The sequence below is a fragment of the Ovis canadensis genome, chromosome 24, assembly GCF_042477335.2.
Source record: "Ovis canadensis isolate MfBH-ARS-UI-01 breed Bighorn chromosome 24, ARS-UI_OviCan_v2, whole genome shotgun sequence".
Taxonomy (NCBI): domain Eukaryota; kingdom Metazoa; phylum Chordata; class Mammalia; order Artiodactyla; family Bovidae; genus Ovis; species Ovis canadensis.
Window position 1 is genome coordinate 18,214,933 of NC_091268.1, and position 14,858 is coordinate 18,229,790.

A 14,858-nucleotide genomic window follows, 5' to 3' on the forward strand; every position below is an offset into this window, starting at 1 on the left:
TGGGAACGTGGTTTCAGTTACTGAAGTGACGAATACAGGAGTAGTTTTGTTGGGAAACTGATACAGTTAGGTTTGTTTTTTTTTAAGTTATAATTTACATATCATAAAATTCACTCTCACAGTGTTGGTTATTAGTATATTCACAAGGTTGTGGAACCGTCACTTCAGTTCAGTTGCTCAGTCGTGTCCGACTCTTTGTGACCCTATGGACTGCAGCCCTCCAGGCTTCCCTGCCTATCACCAACTCCCTGAGCGTACTCAAACTCATGTCCGTCCAGTCGGTGATGCCATCCAACCCTCTCATCCTCTGACATCCCCTTCTCCTGCCTTCAATCTTTTCCAGCATCAGGGTCTTTTCCAGTGAGTCAGTCCTTCACATCAAATTGGAGTTTCAGCTTCAGCATCAGTCCTTCCAATGAATATTCAGGACTGATCTCCTTTATGATGGACTGGTTGGATCTCCTTGCAGTCCAGGGGACTCTCAAGAGTCTTCTTCAACACCACAGTTCAAAAGCATCAATCAGTTCTTTGGTGCTCAGCTTTCTTTATAGTCCAACTCTCACATCCATGCATGACTACTGGAAAAACCATATTTTTGACTAGACGGACCTTTGTCGGCAAAGTAATGTCTCCGCTTTTTAATATGCTGTCTAGTTTGCTTATAGCTTTTCTTCAAAGGAGTAAGCCGTCTTTTAATTTCATGGCTGCAGGCACCATCTGCAGTGATTTTGGAGCCCAAGAAAATAAAATCTCTCACTGTTTCCGTTGTTTCTCCATCTGTTTGCCATGAAGTGAATGGACCAGATGCCGTGATCTTAGTTTTCTAAATGTTGAGTTTTAAGCCAGCTTTTTCACTCTCCTCTTTCACTTTCATCAAGAGGCTCTTTAGTTAGTTGTTCTTCCCTTTCTGTCATAAGGGTGGCCTCATCTGCATATCTGAAGTTATTGATATTTCTCCCAGCAATCTTGATTCCAGCTTGTGCTTCATCTCGCTTGATATTTCACATGATGTGTTCTGCATTTAAGTTAAATAAGCAGAGTGACAATACACAGCCTTGACGTACTCCCTTCCCCATTTGGAACTAGTCTATTGTTCCATGTCCAGTTCTAACTGTTGATTCTTGACCTGCATACAAATTTTTCAGGAGGCAGGAACCGTCATTACAGTCTAATTCTAGAACATTTTATAACCCCAAATAGAAAGCTGTGTACCCATGAGCCTCATTCCCCTTTACTCTTTCCCTTGGCAACCACCAATCTACTTTCCTTTTCTGCATTTGCCTGTTGTGTATATGTTATGTAAATTGTATCGTATAAGCCTTCTGACTGGGTTTTAAGGAATGTAGTGTTTTTAAGGGTCATCCACGTAGCATGAATCAGTTCATTTCTTTTGAAGGCCGGATAGTATTTCCTTGTATGGATATACCACATTGTATTTATCCATTTATCAGTTGTTTCTACATTTTGGCTACTATAACTAATAACTATAGGTTTTTTGTTTTTTTTTTTGGTGGTTTAATCCGTTTTCATTTACTTTACCGTTTAACTTAAACTAGAATATTTAACTTTTCATACAATCTTAACTTTAAAGATGGTCACTTGCTATTTTACATGCAAAAAATCCAGACTCATCTGGAGCGTACCCATTCTTCACTCTGCACCCAGCACGCAAGCGGGGCTGGGAGGATGGAGGCCAGTGGCCTGCAGCGACCTCAGGTGGCCAGACACTGCCCCCCAACCCCATAGCCTGCTCCAGGCACAGTAACTTTACTTAGCTTTTAGCTTTTTGTTTCATTTTACAACTTTTCCAACACAAATTCTTCTAAAATTTATCTCTGATAGTTGAATACCACTTTAAGACTGTTGTTGTAACTGAGTGAAGTGCAAAGAACTGTTTCACTCCACTCAGAACTTGAGGAGCGGAGACTCCATGTTTTCCTTGTCCGCCTCGGGGCTCAGCAGGATCAGAGGGGAAGCCAAGTCTGTGAGCTGTCCCACCTTGTCCGGGGGCTTGGCCACGGCCTTCCTGTTTGCTCTGGGGTGTTTGTCAGGAGGTCGACTAGGGGCCCAGTTTCAGACCGCGGGGCCACGGCTGCCTCGAGGCTCCTGTAGAAGTCAGTGAGCGGGCGGCCGTTTAGGGCTGTGGCCACAGCCTCCCCGGCGAGGCTGAGTTGATCCAGTTTGAGGTCCACGAGGAGAGCTTCACTGAAGGCTGTGGCTTCAGGGGGCTGCTCCTCGTCCAGGGACTTCTGTGGTGATACTTTGTGAAAAAGTAGAGTCACTCTATTCTGGAGAAAAGTCCAGTGCCTGTGGCACAGCAGATGGTGAGCAGCTGCCGTCGAGGGACAAGTCGGGGCGCCTGGACGCAGGCTGGTTGTCGCCCTCCCTGGCGGGTGCAGTTCTCTCTATGGATTTTTTCTGGGGCTCAGAAGAGAGTTGCCGAGCAGATGCAAGCAGGGGAGAAGCCAGAAGCCTGGCCACAGTCGGGGTTGCCAGAGGCTGGAGAGCCGGCGGCCGGCAGGCGTGGGCAGGGCCGACAGGCACCTCGTGCTCATGGTCCTCACGCTGCTGACAAGGCTCTGCGTGGCTTGAGGACCACCTCACGGGAGTGCTATGGGCCACCCTCCCCACCAACGTGCAGGACTGCGGCCACTGTGCCCGACGGGACTTTGGCGTCGTACCAGCCGGGGGCTCACCAGTAGAAAACCTGGGAATTTTAAATTGATTCATAGGGGTAGCCACAGCCTTTGTCTTGGAGTTTAGGCAGGAATCGCGCCTTCTTGTACTCCCGGTCTTATCCCTTTGAGAAGACTGTGACAAACCACAGTGAGAGCTCAGCCCAGAGCCTCCCTGTTCCGGGGTCTGGGGCTGGGGGAGAGATGCTCTGGGGGCCCCCCTGGGCTGCTCCGCTGTCCACTCCACAGCCCCTGGCTTCTGGCTTTGCCTGCAGGCCATGCCCCTGGGGCTCGCCTTCAGGGACGGCCGTGGCAGGGTGAGCCCCATTCTGCCCATCTGGCTGGAGCTTGACCGGGCACTGTCCGCAGAGATGCCTGGACGTTCACTTGGTTTAGCTCTGCCGGTCTCAGGAGAAGCACACGCAGCAGAGCTCAGGCCCGAGACAGACCCTGACAAGGACCTTCCTGCCAGGCCGCCAGCACACCCACGTGGCTTTAGCATGGTTTTCTTTGGCCCAGACTTGTTTGGAACACGGAGCAACCGCTTGCCTGGGACCAAGTGGCTTCCACTGGCTGGCACGCTGGCGACGTCCCGGGTGGTGCTGAGCTTGTCCAGGGGCATGCTGCCAAGGGTGTCCTTTTCATTTTGGATTTTCATCCTGGGAGGACTAGCTGGCTTCTGTCTCGCAGGCTTCTCCACGGCTGAGTGAAGGCTCTTTCCTTGAAATGACGAGGTTCGGGGCGGCAGTAACTTGCTGATGACCTTCTTCTGAGCCCCGGCCTGGTTCGGAGGCTGAACAGCACTGGGCTCTGCTGGCAGAGAAGGGCACGAGGCGGGCAGCGGCCCCGACGTCTCAGGGCAGCTGGTCTGGGCAGGAGCGGCTGGTGGGGCTGCGCTGGAGGCGGGCTGAGTGCCCCGGAGCAGGGATGTCCTCCAGAGGTCGTCGGACAGGCAGTATGTCTCCCGCTTAAGTGACTTGGGGCTTTTCTTCACTTCGTTTTCTCTATCAAAGAGGTTTATTTTGAGTTTAGACTCCTGTATGAATCCTTCCACTTCCTGGCTCCCAGGGTCTTTAGACTGGGCAGCCGGGGCTGCCTTGGTTCTGCCGTTGCTTTGTATCTGGAAGGCCAGTAAGTGAGCTTCTTTATAAACTTCCACAAACTTTTCCCCCGTGAGCGGACTCCAGGTGAAGTGTCTTTCAGAAGCTGGCAAAGGAGGTTCTTCGGGAAGCTGATTATTTAAATCTAAGCTGGCAGCAATACATCTTTCTTTATGGCCAGTAGGTCCAAAAAAGACTTCATCATCTTCATTGGCACTTGAAGAAGACAACGAAAAGTCGAAGTCAAACTTTTCATCAGGCAACAGAAGAATGTCTTCCTTCTTGGGAGCCTCCATCTCCGCTTCTTGTGAGGGGCAGGCAGGCTGAAGGCACGTCGCTTCCTCCTTCCACGGCCAGGGCTATCAGAGGTCACAGCAAGGAGCAGGAGACAGAAGCGGGGCGGGTGTCAGAGCCCAGGTTCCCCCAGCCCCCCAGGGAAGCCCCCACCGTGCGGCCGCTGCAGCACCGGCCCAGAGCCCCCGCGACACCCCGCTAATAACTATAGTTTTATACTATAACTAATGACCGTGTGAACATTTCATGTATGTATGTGTGTATTTTCAGAACTCTTGGGTTTGTACCTAAGAGTGTGATTGCTGGGTCATACTACATTTAGTTCTGAGTGTTGAGTTTCAAATGTGAAATGCAAATAGGGCTTTCAAGAACTTTCTCCATATGAAGGAGTTAGGAGGTGGTATTTGCTGTCTGCTTTTGGAAACCTAAGTTAGTTTGTAATATAGGTTCCAATTGAATTAGTAAAGTAGACATCGCAAATGTGGTAGCAGTGGAGTGTCTCATTTGTACTGGAGGGATTTTGATTTGTAAGAGGTGACTGGGTGACAACAAGGAGAAGCCAGGGCCATTGAAAGAAAAATTTATTAATTTCCAGAGATGAGAGGACATGTCATGCCACATAGGGAAGGTTTTGGTCAGGGGTCAGAAGCAGGAATGAGAGGAAAGCCTAGGTTGGAGCCTTATTACCTGAAAAAGGCAAAGCAGAGCAGGGTAGAGGGTTTAGAACTGGCTAGTTTGAATAAACCCCGTGGACTTTGGGCTATGGGCTTCCCTGTTAGCTCAGTTGGTAAAGAATTTGCCTGCAATGCAGGAGACCCTGGTTTGATTCCTGGGTTGGGAAGATACACTGGAGAAGGGATAGGCTACCCACTCCAGTCTTCTGGCCTGGAGAATTCCATGGACTGTATTGGTCTATAGAGATGGTCTCTAGTTGCTTAGCACCTGGCCTGGGATGACCAAGGCAGGGACAATATTGACTTCATCTTTGAGAGATAAATGTGTTGATGAATTTGCATATGAGAGACTGCTCCCTAGGAAAGTGATTACTATCATTGGGAATTAGCTAGTCTTGGAAAGGATAGTCTCTCCCTCCCCCAGCAAGATTTTTTTTTTCCTAGCAAGATTTTTAAGATGGCAAAACATCATATTATACTGGGGAAAAAAATGATAAATGCATGGGAACATGGCTGGGATGATGTGAAGAAAGAACAATTGTGAAGGTGGTACCTATTTTTTCATTTAGGATTTAAATCTCTTGGAAGCCTGGGAAAGAAAACCCCCCTGCCTTTCTCTCTCCTGCCGCCTGTTCAAGTCTGGCCATATTATTCTTTTAAACAAAAGAGTTATCAAAGTGTAGTTTAGAGAGGAGAGTGTTCCTTAAACCTTAGCTTTTCAACTTATTTACCTGTGGAATATTTTAAACTGGAATGCTTGGACACCACCCTTAGACCTGCTAAATTAGTCTTGGATAGGTTTCCCTTTGAAAGTTTCGCAGATGATTCTTATGGTTAGCCAATACCTACTGAGCAAATCCTATTGGCTAAACATAAAAGAGACGCCAAAAACTGAGCAAGGAGGTGATTGGAATTTAGGGTTAGACATGATTCCTCCCTTCAAGAAACAGAGTTCTGGGGCAAATTTTTTTTGACCCAAGATGAACCATGGGAGCCCCCTTGACCTGGACCCAATTGTGACTTAGCTCTAGCAGAAGCTCTGAGGTTCACAGTCTCCCACTGAAATGAGGCAGGAGTCCCCGAGTGTGACTAAGCTGAGGGGCAGTGTCCAAAAACAATGTTACTGGGTCCCTGTTCGTTCAGTGGTAATACTTTGTGATTGTTCCCTGCTAGCATTTGTGGCAGAACTTTACTGCCAGGGTCATGAAAGGACATTTAGTATATTAAAAGGTCAGAATTGCCCTCATGTTTGATAAACTTTACAAGGTATATCAGAAAGAGGGCAAGTGCAGAAGTTTGTGGGAAAATGTAGAGCCAGTGAAAGGAGTGGTATTCCAAGGAGAGGCTGCTTTCTAAGCCCATAGGAGTAGATAATTTTGGGATCCAGGGGAAACAGGCGAAGGTTGAATATGCTATGATTATCACTTTCTTACCCTCCTGGAATATGTTCCTTTTTGGAAACTGTGACATCTTCCACTGAGTTAATATTTTAAACAGTTCTGTGGAAGAAGTGAAAGGCTCTTTTCCCAGGTCTGTGGTTTGGCTGTAAATCCCCAAACCTACATAGCTTCCTCTCATTTGTCTTGGCAGGGGTTAGGGAGAGGGCAGAACAAGGGAAGAGTTGTCTGCATTCTCAGTTCTTTGATCATATAAGCTTTTTAAAATTTTATTTATTTGGGGTGCGCTGGGTCTTTGCAGCACACAGGCTCTTCATTGCTGTGCGCAGGCTGTCTCTAGTTGTGGTGAGCAGGGGATGCTCATTTTGGCTTCTTTTGGAACATGGGCTCTAGGGTACATGGGCTCAGTATGTGGCACACTTGGAACATGTGGGATCCTAGTTCCTGGACCAGGTATTGAACCTGTGTCCCTTGCATTGGCAGGCGAATTCCCAACCCCTGGACCACCAGGAAGTCCCCATATAAGGTTTTATTTGCTATTGCATAATCCTGTTTGCTGCACTGCCAAAATTGTTGAAATCCAGAGGGGAAATGATTGCTTTACACGTCAAAGTATACTAAAGTCATTCTAGGTTATACTGCGTTTCTGTCTACCACTGCTATCTTTTTGTGTGACACATGTTTCTATTAATTTTGCTTGATGAATTTAAGGGGAGATTCCATGCAGATGTACCGGCTTCAGCTGCAAAACAACATTTTCCTTAATAAAGTTGATAATTTTGATGTTAAAATTAAGTCAGATCATCTTCCACATAATATTGTTAAGATAACAATACTCCCCCAAGTAATTTACAGATCAGTGTAATACTTGACAAAAATCCCAATATTCTTTTTTCAGAAACAGAAAAACTGATCTTGAAGTTCATATGAAATTGCAAGAGGTCCTAAATAGCCAAAACAATCTTAAAAAAGAACAAAGTTGGGGGATGATTTCAAAATTTTCAACAGAGCTATGGTAATCAAAACTTTGCTACTGACGTAAGAATAGAAATACAGAGCAGTGAAATAGAACTAAATGGCCAGAAATAAACCTATGCATCATGGACATTTGATTTAGACAAGGATTCCAAAACCATTCAGTGGGGAAAGAAGAATCTCTTGAATGGATGGTGTTACAACAGAATATACACAAATTAACTCAAAACAGATCAAAGACCTAAATCTATGAGTGAAACCATAAAACTCTTAGAAGAAAACAGATAAATTCTCATGACCTTGGATTTGACAGTTGGTTTTTAGATAGAGCACTAAAAATACAAAAAAGCAACAAAAGAAAAAAAATCCATAAATTGGATTTCATGAAAATTTAAAGCTTTTGTGCATCAAAGAACACTGTCAAGAGATGGGAAAGACAACCCACAGAATGGAAGAAAACATTTTAAAATCACATATCTGATAAGGGTCTAGTATCCATAATACACAAAGAACTCTTACCACTCCACAACAAAAAGGAACAACGTAATTAGAAAATGGGTACAGAACTTGAATAGACATTTCTCTAAAGATATACAAATTACAAATGGCTAACAGCATATAGAAAGATGCTTACATCATTAGTCATTCAGTTCAGTTCAGTCGCTCAGTCGTGTCCTGACTCTTTGCGACCCCATGAATCGCAGCACGCCAGGCCTCCCTGTTCATCACCAACTCCCTGAGTTCACTCAAACTCATGTCCATCGAGTCGGTGATGCCATCTGGCCATCTCATCCTCAGTTGTCCTCTTCTCCTCCTGCCCCCAATCCCTCCCAGCATCAGAGTCTTTTCCAATGAGTCAACTCTTTGCATGAGGTGGCCAAAGTACTGGAGTTTCAGCTTTAGCATCAGTCCTTCCAAAGAACACCCAGGACTGATCTCCTTTATAATGGACTGGTTGGATCTCCTTACAGTCCAAGGGACTCTCAAGAGTCTTCTCCCACACCACAGTTCAAAAGCATCAATTCTTCGGCGCTTCAGCTTTCTTCTCACATTCATACATGACCATTGGAAAAACCATAGCCTTGACTAGACGGACCTTTGTTAGCAAAGTAATGTCTCTGCTTTTTAATATGCTATCTAGGTTGGTCATAACTTTCCTTCCAAGGAGTAAGCGTCTTTTAATTTCATGGCTGCAATCAGATACCACTTCTCACTCACTAGGACAGCCAAGGGGGGTTCAGGATTTGGAACACTTGTACACCTGTGCCGGATTCATGTTGATGTATTCAATAAAAAATTAAAAAAAAAAGTCAAGACCTCCAAAACAGAAAATAAATATTGGTGAGGATGTGGAGAAACTGGAACCCTCATTCTTTCCTAGAGGTCCAAAATGGTACAGGTGCTGTGGAAACCAGTTTGGTGGTTCTTTAACAGGGTGATCATAGAATTACCTTATGACTCAGTTATTCTATTCGTTTGTCTTTGCTCAGAACTGGAAAAAAAAAAAAGGTGTTAAATCAAAAATGTGTACTCCTGCTCACAATAGCCAAAAGGTAGAAACAACTCAAATGCTCATCAGTGGATGCATGGATGGACAAAATATGGACTATACATGTGATACATATAATAGAATACGTGTTACAGTGTATATTTGCTTATTTTTGATGGTTATATTAATAGACCTTTTAATTTTAAAAGTTTGCCCAGTTGATGTAATAAGAATCAACTTTCAGTTCTTAGGAGAAAGCACTAATGATTGAAGGCCAGTTCTTCAATTTAAAACATTTATTGTGATGCGCATTTCTAAGAAAATAAGTAGTTTAAAGAATGTTCATGAATAAAAGTGTATCTACCATCCAACCTAAGAAATAGAGCATTATCTTCAGTGTTTTAAAATTCTAATTTCCATTTGTTGCCTTCATATTTCATCAGGTAGATTGGTAATAAATATGCAGAAAATTCATGAATATGACTTTCCAAAAATTCGCATGTCATATTGTCACATGATGTCACATTCATTCGGTCATATCATTTATCACATCATTAAGTCACATTCATGTGACTGGGTAACATTTTCATAGATTGAAAGCTCCATGTGATTAATAAAGGAACCTTTAATTTCGAACCTGAACTGGCCCCAAATAAACACTGAATTTACCTCTAGGAAGAAAAGAACATTTATGAGTTATGTCCTAGGCATCTTCTTTGACCTTTTCCAACCATTACATCGTATTCATCTTTTTAAAAAAAATATTTATGTATTTATTTATTTGGCTGCACCGGGTCTTAGTTACAGCATGTTAACTTTTTTGGTTACAACGTGTGGAATCTAGTGCCCTAACCAGGGATTGAACTTGGAACCCCTGCGTTGGTAGCATGGAGTCTTAACCACTGGGCCACCAGGGAAGACCCTTATATGACTTCGCAGTTTCTCTGTCTACCTCTTTCCCCTCAGTTGCTCTGTTTTCCTTATAATGTGTCTGCTGAAGCACATTCGATGGTTGGTTTGTGGAGTTTTCCACAGGTTTGGATTTTGCTTATTAGCATATTTGTAGTATAGTTTGACATGTTGCTCTGTCTTATATAGTTCCTGCAAATTTCCAGCTGGATCCAGAGACTTTATAGTCTTGCCAATAGATTAACTCCTAGTATCATAGCTAATTTATTTATCAGAAGGCTTACAGTGTTGGGTTTTGGTCTCTTTAGATGACAGCAGCCCTCCGTGCTCTGTGCCTGGGCTTCTGCCTCGTGTGACATTGTATAACGCTGATATTTGCTAAGCCAGCTGCACCCTAACCACAAGAAGTGGTGATGTTCTGATTATGACTTTGGTTTTCTATATTGTCTGGAATAATTTTGTAAGGACAGCCTTATCTGCTAGTATTTGGGTTCTTTGTGCTATAGTTCATATAGGAAAGGCAGGATAAATCTTTGATTATTTTCTTTATCCAGTTTTCAAATTAATGAATTGGTTCTCTGTCATTCTCAGAAGATTACCAGTTAGTTTTCTTTTTAAAATTTTTTTGTTGTTCAGTCACTAAGTTGTGTCTGATTCTTTGCCACCCCATGGACAGTAGCACACCAGGCTTCCCTGTCCTCTGTCTCCTGGAGTTTGCTCAGATTCGTGTCCATTGAGTCGGTGATGCTATCTAACCATCTCATCCTCTGTCACCCCCTTCACCTTCTGCTTTTAACCTTTCCCTTTTGACCTTTTCCAGCATCAGGGTCTTTTCCAGGGAATCATCTCATCCGTCAGGTAGCCAACGTATTGGAGCTTCAGCATCAGTCCTTCCAATAAGTATTCAGGGTTGATTTCCTTTAGGATTGACTGGTTTGATCTTGCAGTCCAAGGGTCCCTGAAGAGTCTTCTCCAGCATCACAATTTGAAAGCATCAATTCTTCAGCACTCAGGCTTCTTTATGGTGCATTTCTCACATATGTACATGACTACTGGAAACACCATAGCTTCTAATATACAGACTTTATACAGAAAGGGATGTCTCTGCTCTTTAATACACGGTTTAGGTTTGCCGTAGCTTTCCTTCCAGGGGGCAAGCATGTTTTAATTTCATGGCTCTAGTCACCATCTGCAGTGATTTTGGGAGCCCAAGAAAATAAAATCTGTCACTGCTTCCACTTTTTCTCCTTCTATTTGCCGTGTAATGATGGGACCAGATGCCATGATCTTAGTTTTTTAAATGTTGAGTTTTAAGCCAGCTTTTCATTCTCCTCTTCCACCCTTATTAATAGGCTCTTTAGTTCCTTTTCATTTTTTTTAGAGTGGTATCATCTGCATATCTGAGGTTGTTATTTCTCTCAGCAATCTTGATTCCAGCTTGTGATTCATCCAACTTGTGATTCCTGTTTTTAAAATACCATTATCAGTTTATAGATTTGTTATTTGGTGGACTTCATTCACTTCACTGAAGTAGCTATCCTTATTGAAACTCAAATTATTTCTTCTTTGGCCAGTGGAAGCCTCTCTAACTTGACTCCTGGATCCTTTTGACACAGTCCTCATAGTCATTGATCGCTTCCTGTATCTGTTGTAGAGGAGGGAGATTTTACCCTTATCCTCTTAGGGTTTTTTTTGGCAGGGCCTGTGAATTAAATTGACATGAGACAGATGAACAGGAGGAAAGTCTGCACAATTTATTTAATATAAACTTTATGCGACCCTGGAGCCCTCCTAAGGAGTGACGACCCAAAGAAATTATTAAATTTAACTTGCTTTTATATTAAGTTGAACAAAGGGAGGTGATTTAGAAAGATGACTACAGTTTATGGGGAGGCTAAAAGAGAGTTATTTTTAAAGAGGCCTGTCTGTGTAGAATTCTGTCTCAACTTCTTGTCCTTGAGAATAAGAATGTTACTTTCCAAAAATAAAAAAAGAATGTTACTTTTCCTTCTGGTATAGGGAGGCCATCTCTCATATGGGAATTTCATCTCCTGCTTTTAAGAAAAAGAAGGAAGGTCAGGGTGTTTTTCTTCTATTTAATGTTTTCGAATGCCTTTAACTCAAAATATCCAATATGCCAATGTGGCTTCTTTTTGGGTGGCACATTCTGAATTCCTCCACATATATTTAGATGTTTGGACTCATGTTACACATTTCTTGCTTCCAGACTTGGAATCAGCTAATTCTCTAAGAAACCTTGGTTTCATTTAGTAGGAAATGGTATTTCAAGACCTCAATCTTGGTATAAGGAATGCTATTTGCTACTGGGCTGGCCGTTGTTTCCTGACCTTTTAGTGATTAGAGAGGAGAAGTATATCTAAGATAAAATACCTTGTGAGTTCTTCATGCTGTTTCTAAGTTCAGGACTACAAGGTTTTTACTTAACAACTTCTGATATATGTATCTCCATGTCAGGAATCCTGATTTTCAAGGACATGGGGTGGATAGGAATGAGACATTTTGGAATTACTCATTAGTTTTATCCCACATTACACGTACAGCATTTATTTATAAAATGCTACCACAACTGGTTATGATTACTGAAAACATTACAGAAATTTTTTGCATGTGCTATTTCCAGTCTCCTCTTGCTTTTTTTTCTTACAAAGTATTCTATCTACATTGTCAGATTATGTAGCCATTATATAATATTATCTTTCTTCTAACCCTCATTTAGTCTTAGATCTACAAGGAACATATTTGACTCATCAGTTCCTTATGTTGATGTGTTCTACTCACTCTTGCTTGTTCTCTAGTATAGTCTTTGTTTAGGACTCGAGAGGACAATATTCCCTAAGTTTTGGCATATCGGGAACAGTTGGTGCTGTGGATACTTGAAGGTCACTTTTGCTAGATAGAAAATCCTTAGATCACAGTTTTTTCCTTGAGATCTTAAATCTGTGACTCCATTTTCTTGCATAAAATGTTAACAGAAATTCTGATGAAAATTATTTGAAATGTGTGCAGGTAATCTCTTTCTGAGTCATGCACTCATTGTTGTCTCCAGCGTTTAACTCTGCTCCGGCCTCAGCTTCCTCCCCAGCGACTGTTGTCTCTGTGTGGTTTCTTCTTTGCCTGCTTTCAACATTTGTCACTTTCTTTTAAATAATTTTTATCTTTCTTCGTTTATTTTTGTTTTTCATTAAAGTCTTCCTTTTTTTAAACCTGCTATTCCTCATGTGAGTGAAAGTCGCTCAGGTGTGTCCAGCTCTTTGCAACACCATGAACTACACAGGCCAGAATACTGGAGTGGGTAGCCTTTCCCTTCTCCAGGGGGTTTTCCCAACCCAGGGATCAAACCCAGGTCTCCCACATTGCAGGCGGGTTCTTTACCAGCTGAGCCACGAGGGTTTCCATTGTGGGAAAACTCTTGGCTGTTCCTCATGAGTTAGTGTTCATTGTGTTTGCTTTCTTGTTCTTCTACTTTAACGTTTATTTCTGAAATGAATTTTTCCTTTTGTTTCTAATTCTTAAATTGTCTTTTCATTTCTGAATTTTTGAAAACCTGAGTTATGATGTTCGTTCATGGCTTGTATAATATTCTTAGTGATTTTAAGCTTATTTTGAAATAGTATATTACAGTTCTGATCTGTTTTTTTGGAGTGTGTCCTCCTCCTGACATGCTTTTTTGTTTGCAGGGATGTTATTTTGCTCTTCAATTTCTTTTTCCTTATAGTAATATTATATGGTGTTTCACATCATTATACTTCATTTTTGGGTGTATTCAATTTTCCTGAAGTGTTAGAAGGAAGCTTGATTCAGATAGCTTTCCTTTCTTTTCAGAGCTCTCTCTTCTGTTGTGTTCAGGCATTGTTAAAAAGAAAAATAGTGACTTTCTGAGATTTCAGTTTTGTTTCCCTCGCCCACTTTTATCTGGACCCTCTCTTTTTTTTCATCTTTATTGTCTGCTTCCTGCCCTGTTTTTATTCCATTGCCAGTAGTTTCTTCTCAGTGTGGGGTCCTTCTTGGACAGAAGCCCTTGGTGGACCAATTTTGAGAAGTCATAGATGCTAGACCCTTCTAGGCCTTTCCACTGGCCCCTTGCATTTATACTGCAGATTGGAGTAGGCAAAATCATTCCCAGTTTAAGGGGCTTTTCTCAAAATGGCTCAGTATACTTTTCGGTGAACACTTGTTGATTATTTGGGTTTTTCATCATCTCAGATTTATTGTGACACGCTGTTATTTATCTCTGCTTTCTCTAACATGGGCACTTAACACACGTGGGGTATGGCTATGTATCTATCTATAGTGGACACTGTATTGTAGGTATACAAAATAAATCTACCTGTGTTTTGGGGCCTCAGGTTCTTGCAGATACTTTTTCATCTGTTTTTGTTATAAATGTTTCATAAGCATTTGTCTTTCAAATCTGTGTTATGTAGTGATTTGGGAAGAACCAGAATGTATGAAAGGAATTACCTGGTAGCTCAGAAGGTAAAGAATCTGCCTGCAACGTGGGAGACCCTGGTTCAATCCCTTGGTCGGGAAGACCACTGTAGAAGGAAATGGCAGCCCACTCCAGTATTCTTGCCTGGCAAAATCCCATGGACAGAAGAGCCTAGCGGGCTACAGTCCATGGGGTTCTAAAGAGTTGGACGTGACTGAGCGACTAACACTCAGAAAGTATGCGACCACTACAGCCATCTTCAGAGCCCAACTATTGATCTTTCAATGAACTGTTGTTTGAAGTTGCATATATAATTCTTAAAGGAATGTTTTGCATCTATGTTCATTGAGTTTGGCTTGTAGGGTTTTTTATGTGCTATTTATTATTAATGTTTATTTCAGGGTTATAATAAGTGCTCCCAGAGAACTCCATGGATTTGGAGGGCCATTGTCCCATGGCCTATTCCGCTCCATCTGTATTAAAGTAGTCAAGAGGCCCATCCATGCTGGTCCTGATGTTGAATTTATCCCCAATTATTTGTTGGATTGGCCAGGCCCACTTTGCTATAGTCTTGTATCTTTCCAGGCTGATGCCCATCCTTTGCTTTCCTTCTGCAGGAGAACTCCTCTAATCTGCTAATTCTACTTACTAAATTATGTTCCTCTGAATCCCGTTTCTCATTAAAATTGAATTAATTTCATCTCATAATGCCTGGACTGGCAACTCTTTCCCCTGAGGCCCATTTCTGTCTTATGGGCCTTGTTTATCCACCAGCCATATTCCTGCCATTGTTTGCAATGGTCTAAACACAGTTAGGATACCCAAACTGCTCTACCAGCTAATCCTACAAAATTTTGGTTTCTTTAAAGGGATAGGTTGTACAGTCGGTGATATA

General features: G+C 42.5%; 1 protein-coding gene and 1 pseudogene across 5 annotated transcripts in view; one reads left to right on the top strand and one right to left on the bottom strand.

Moving 5' to 3' along the window:
• DNASE1 (deoxyribonuclease 1) overlaps nucleotides 1-14,858 on the top strand; it is a 34,092-nt gene that overhangs the window by 824 nt on the left and 18,410 nt on the right. The gene's annotated exons all lie outside the window — the stretch shown is intronic.
• On the bottom strand, nucleotides 1,906-7,475 carry LOC138428846 (G2 and S phase-expressed protein 1-like; annotated as a pseudogene).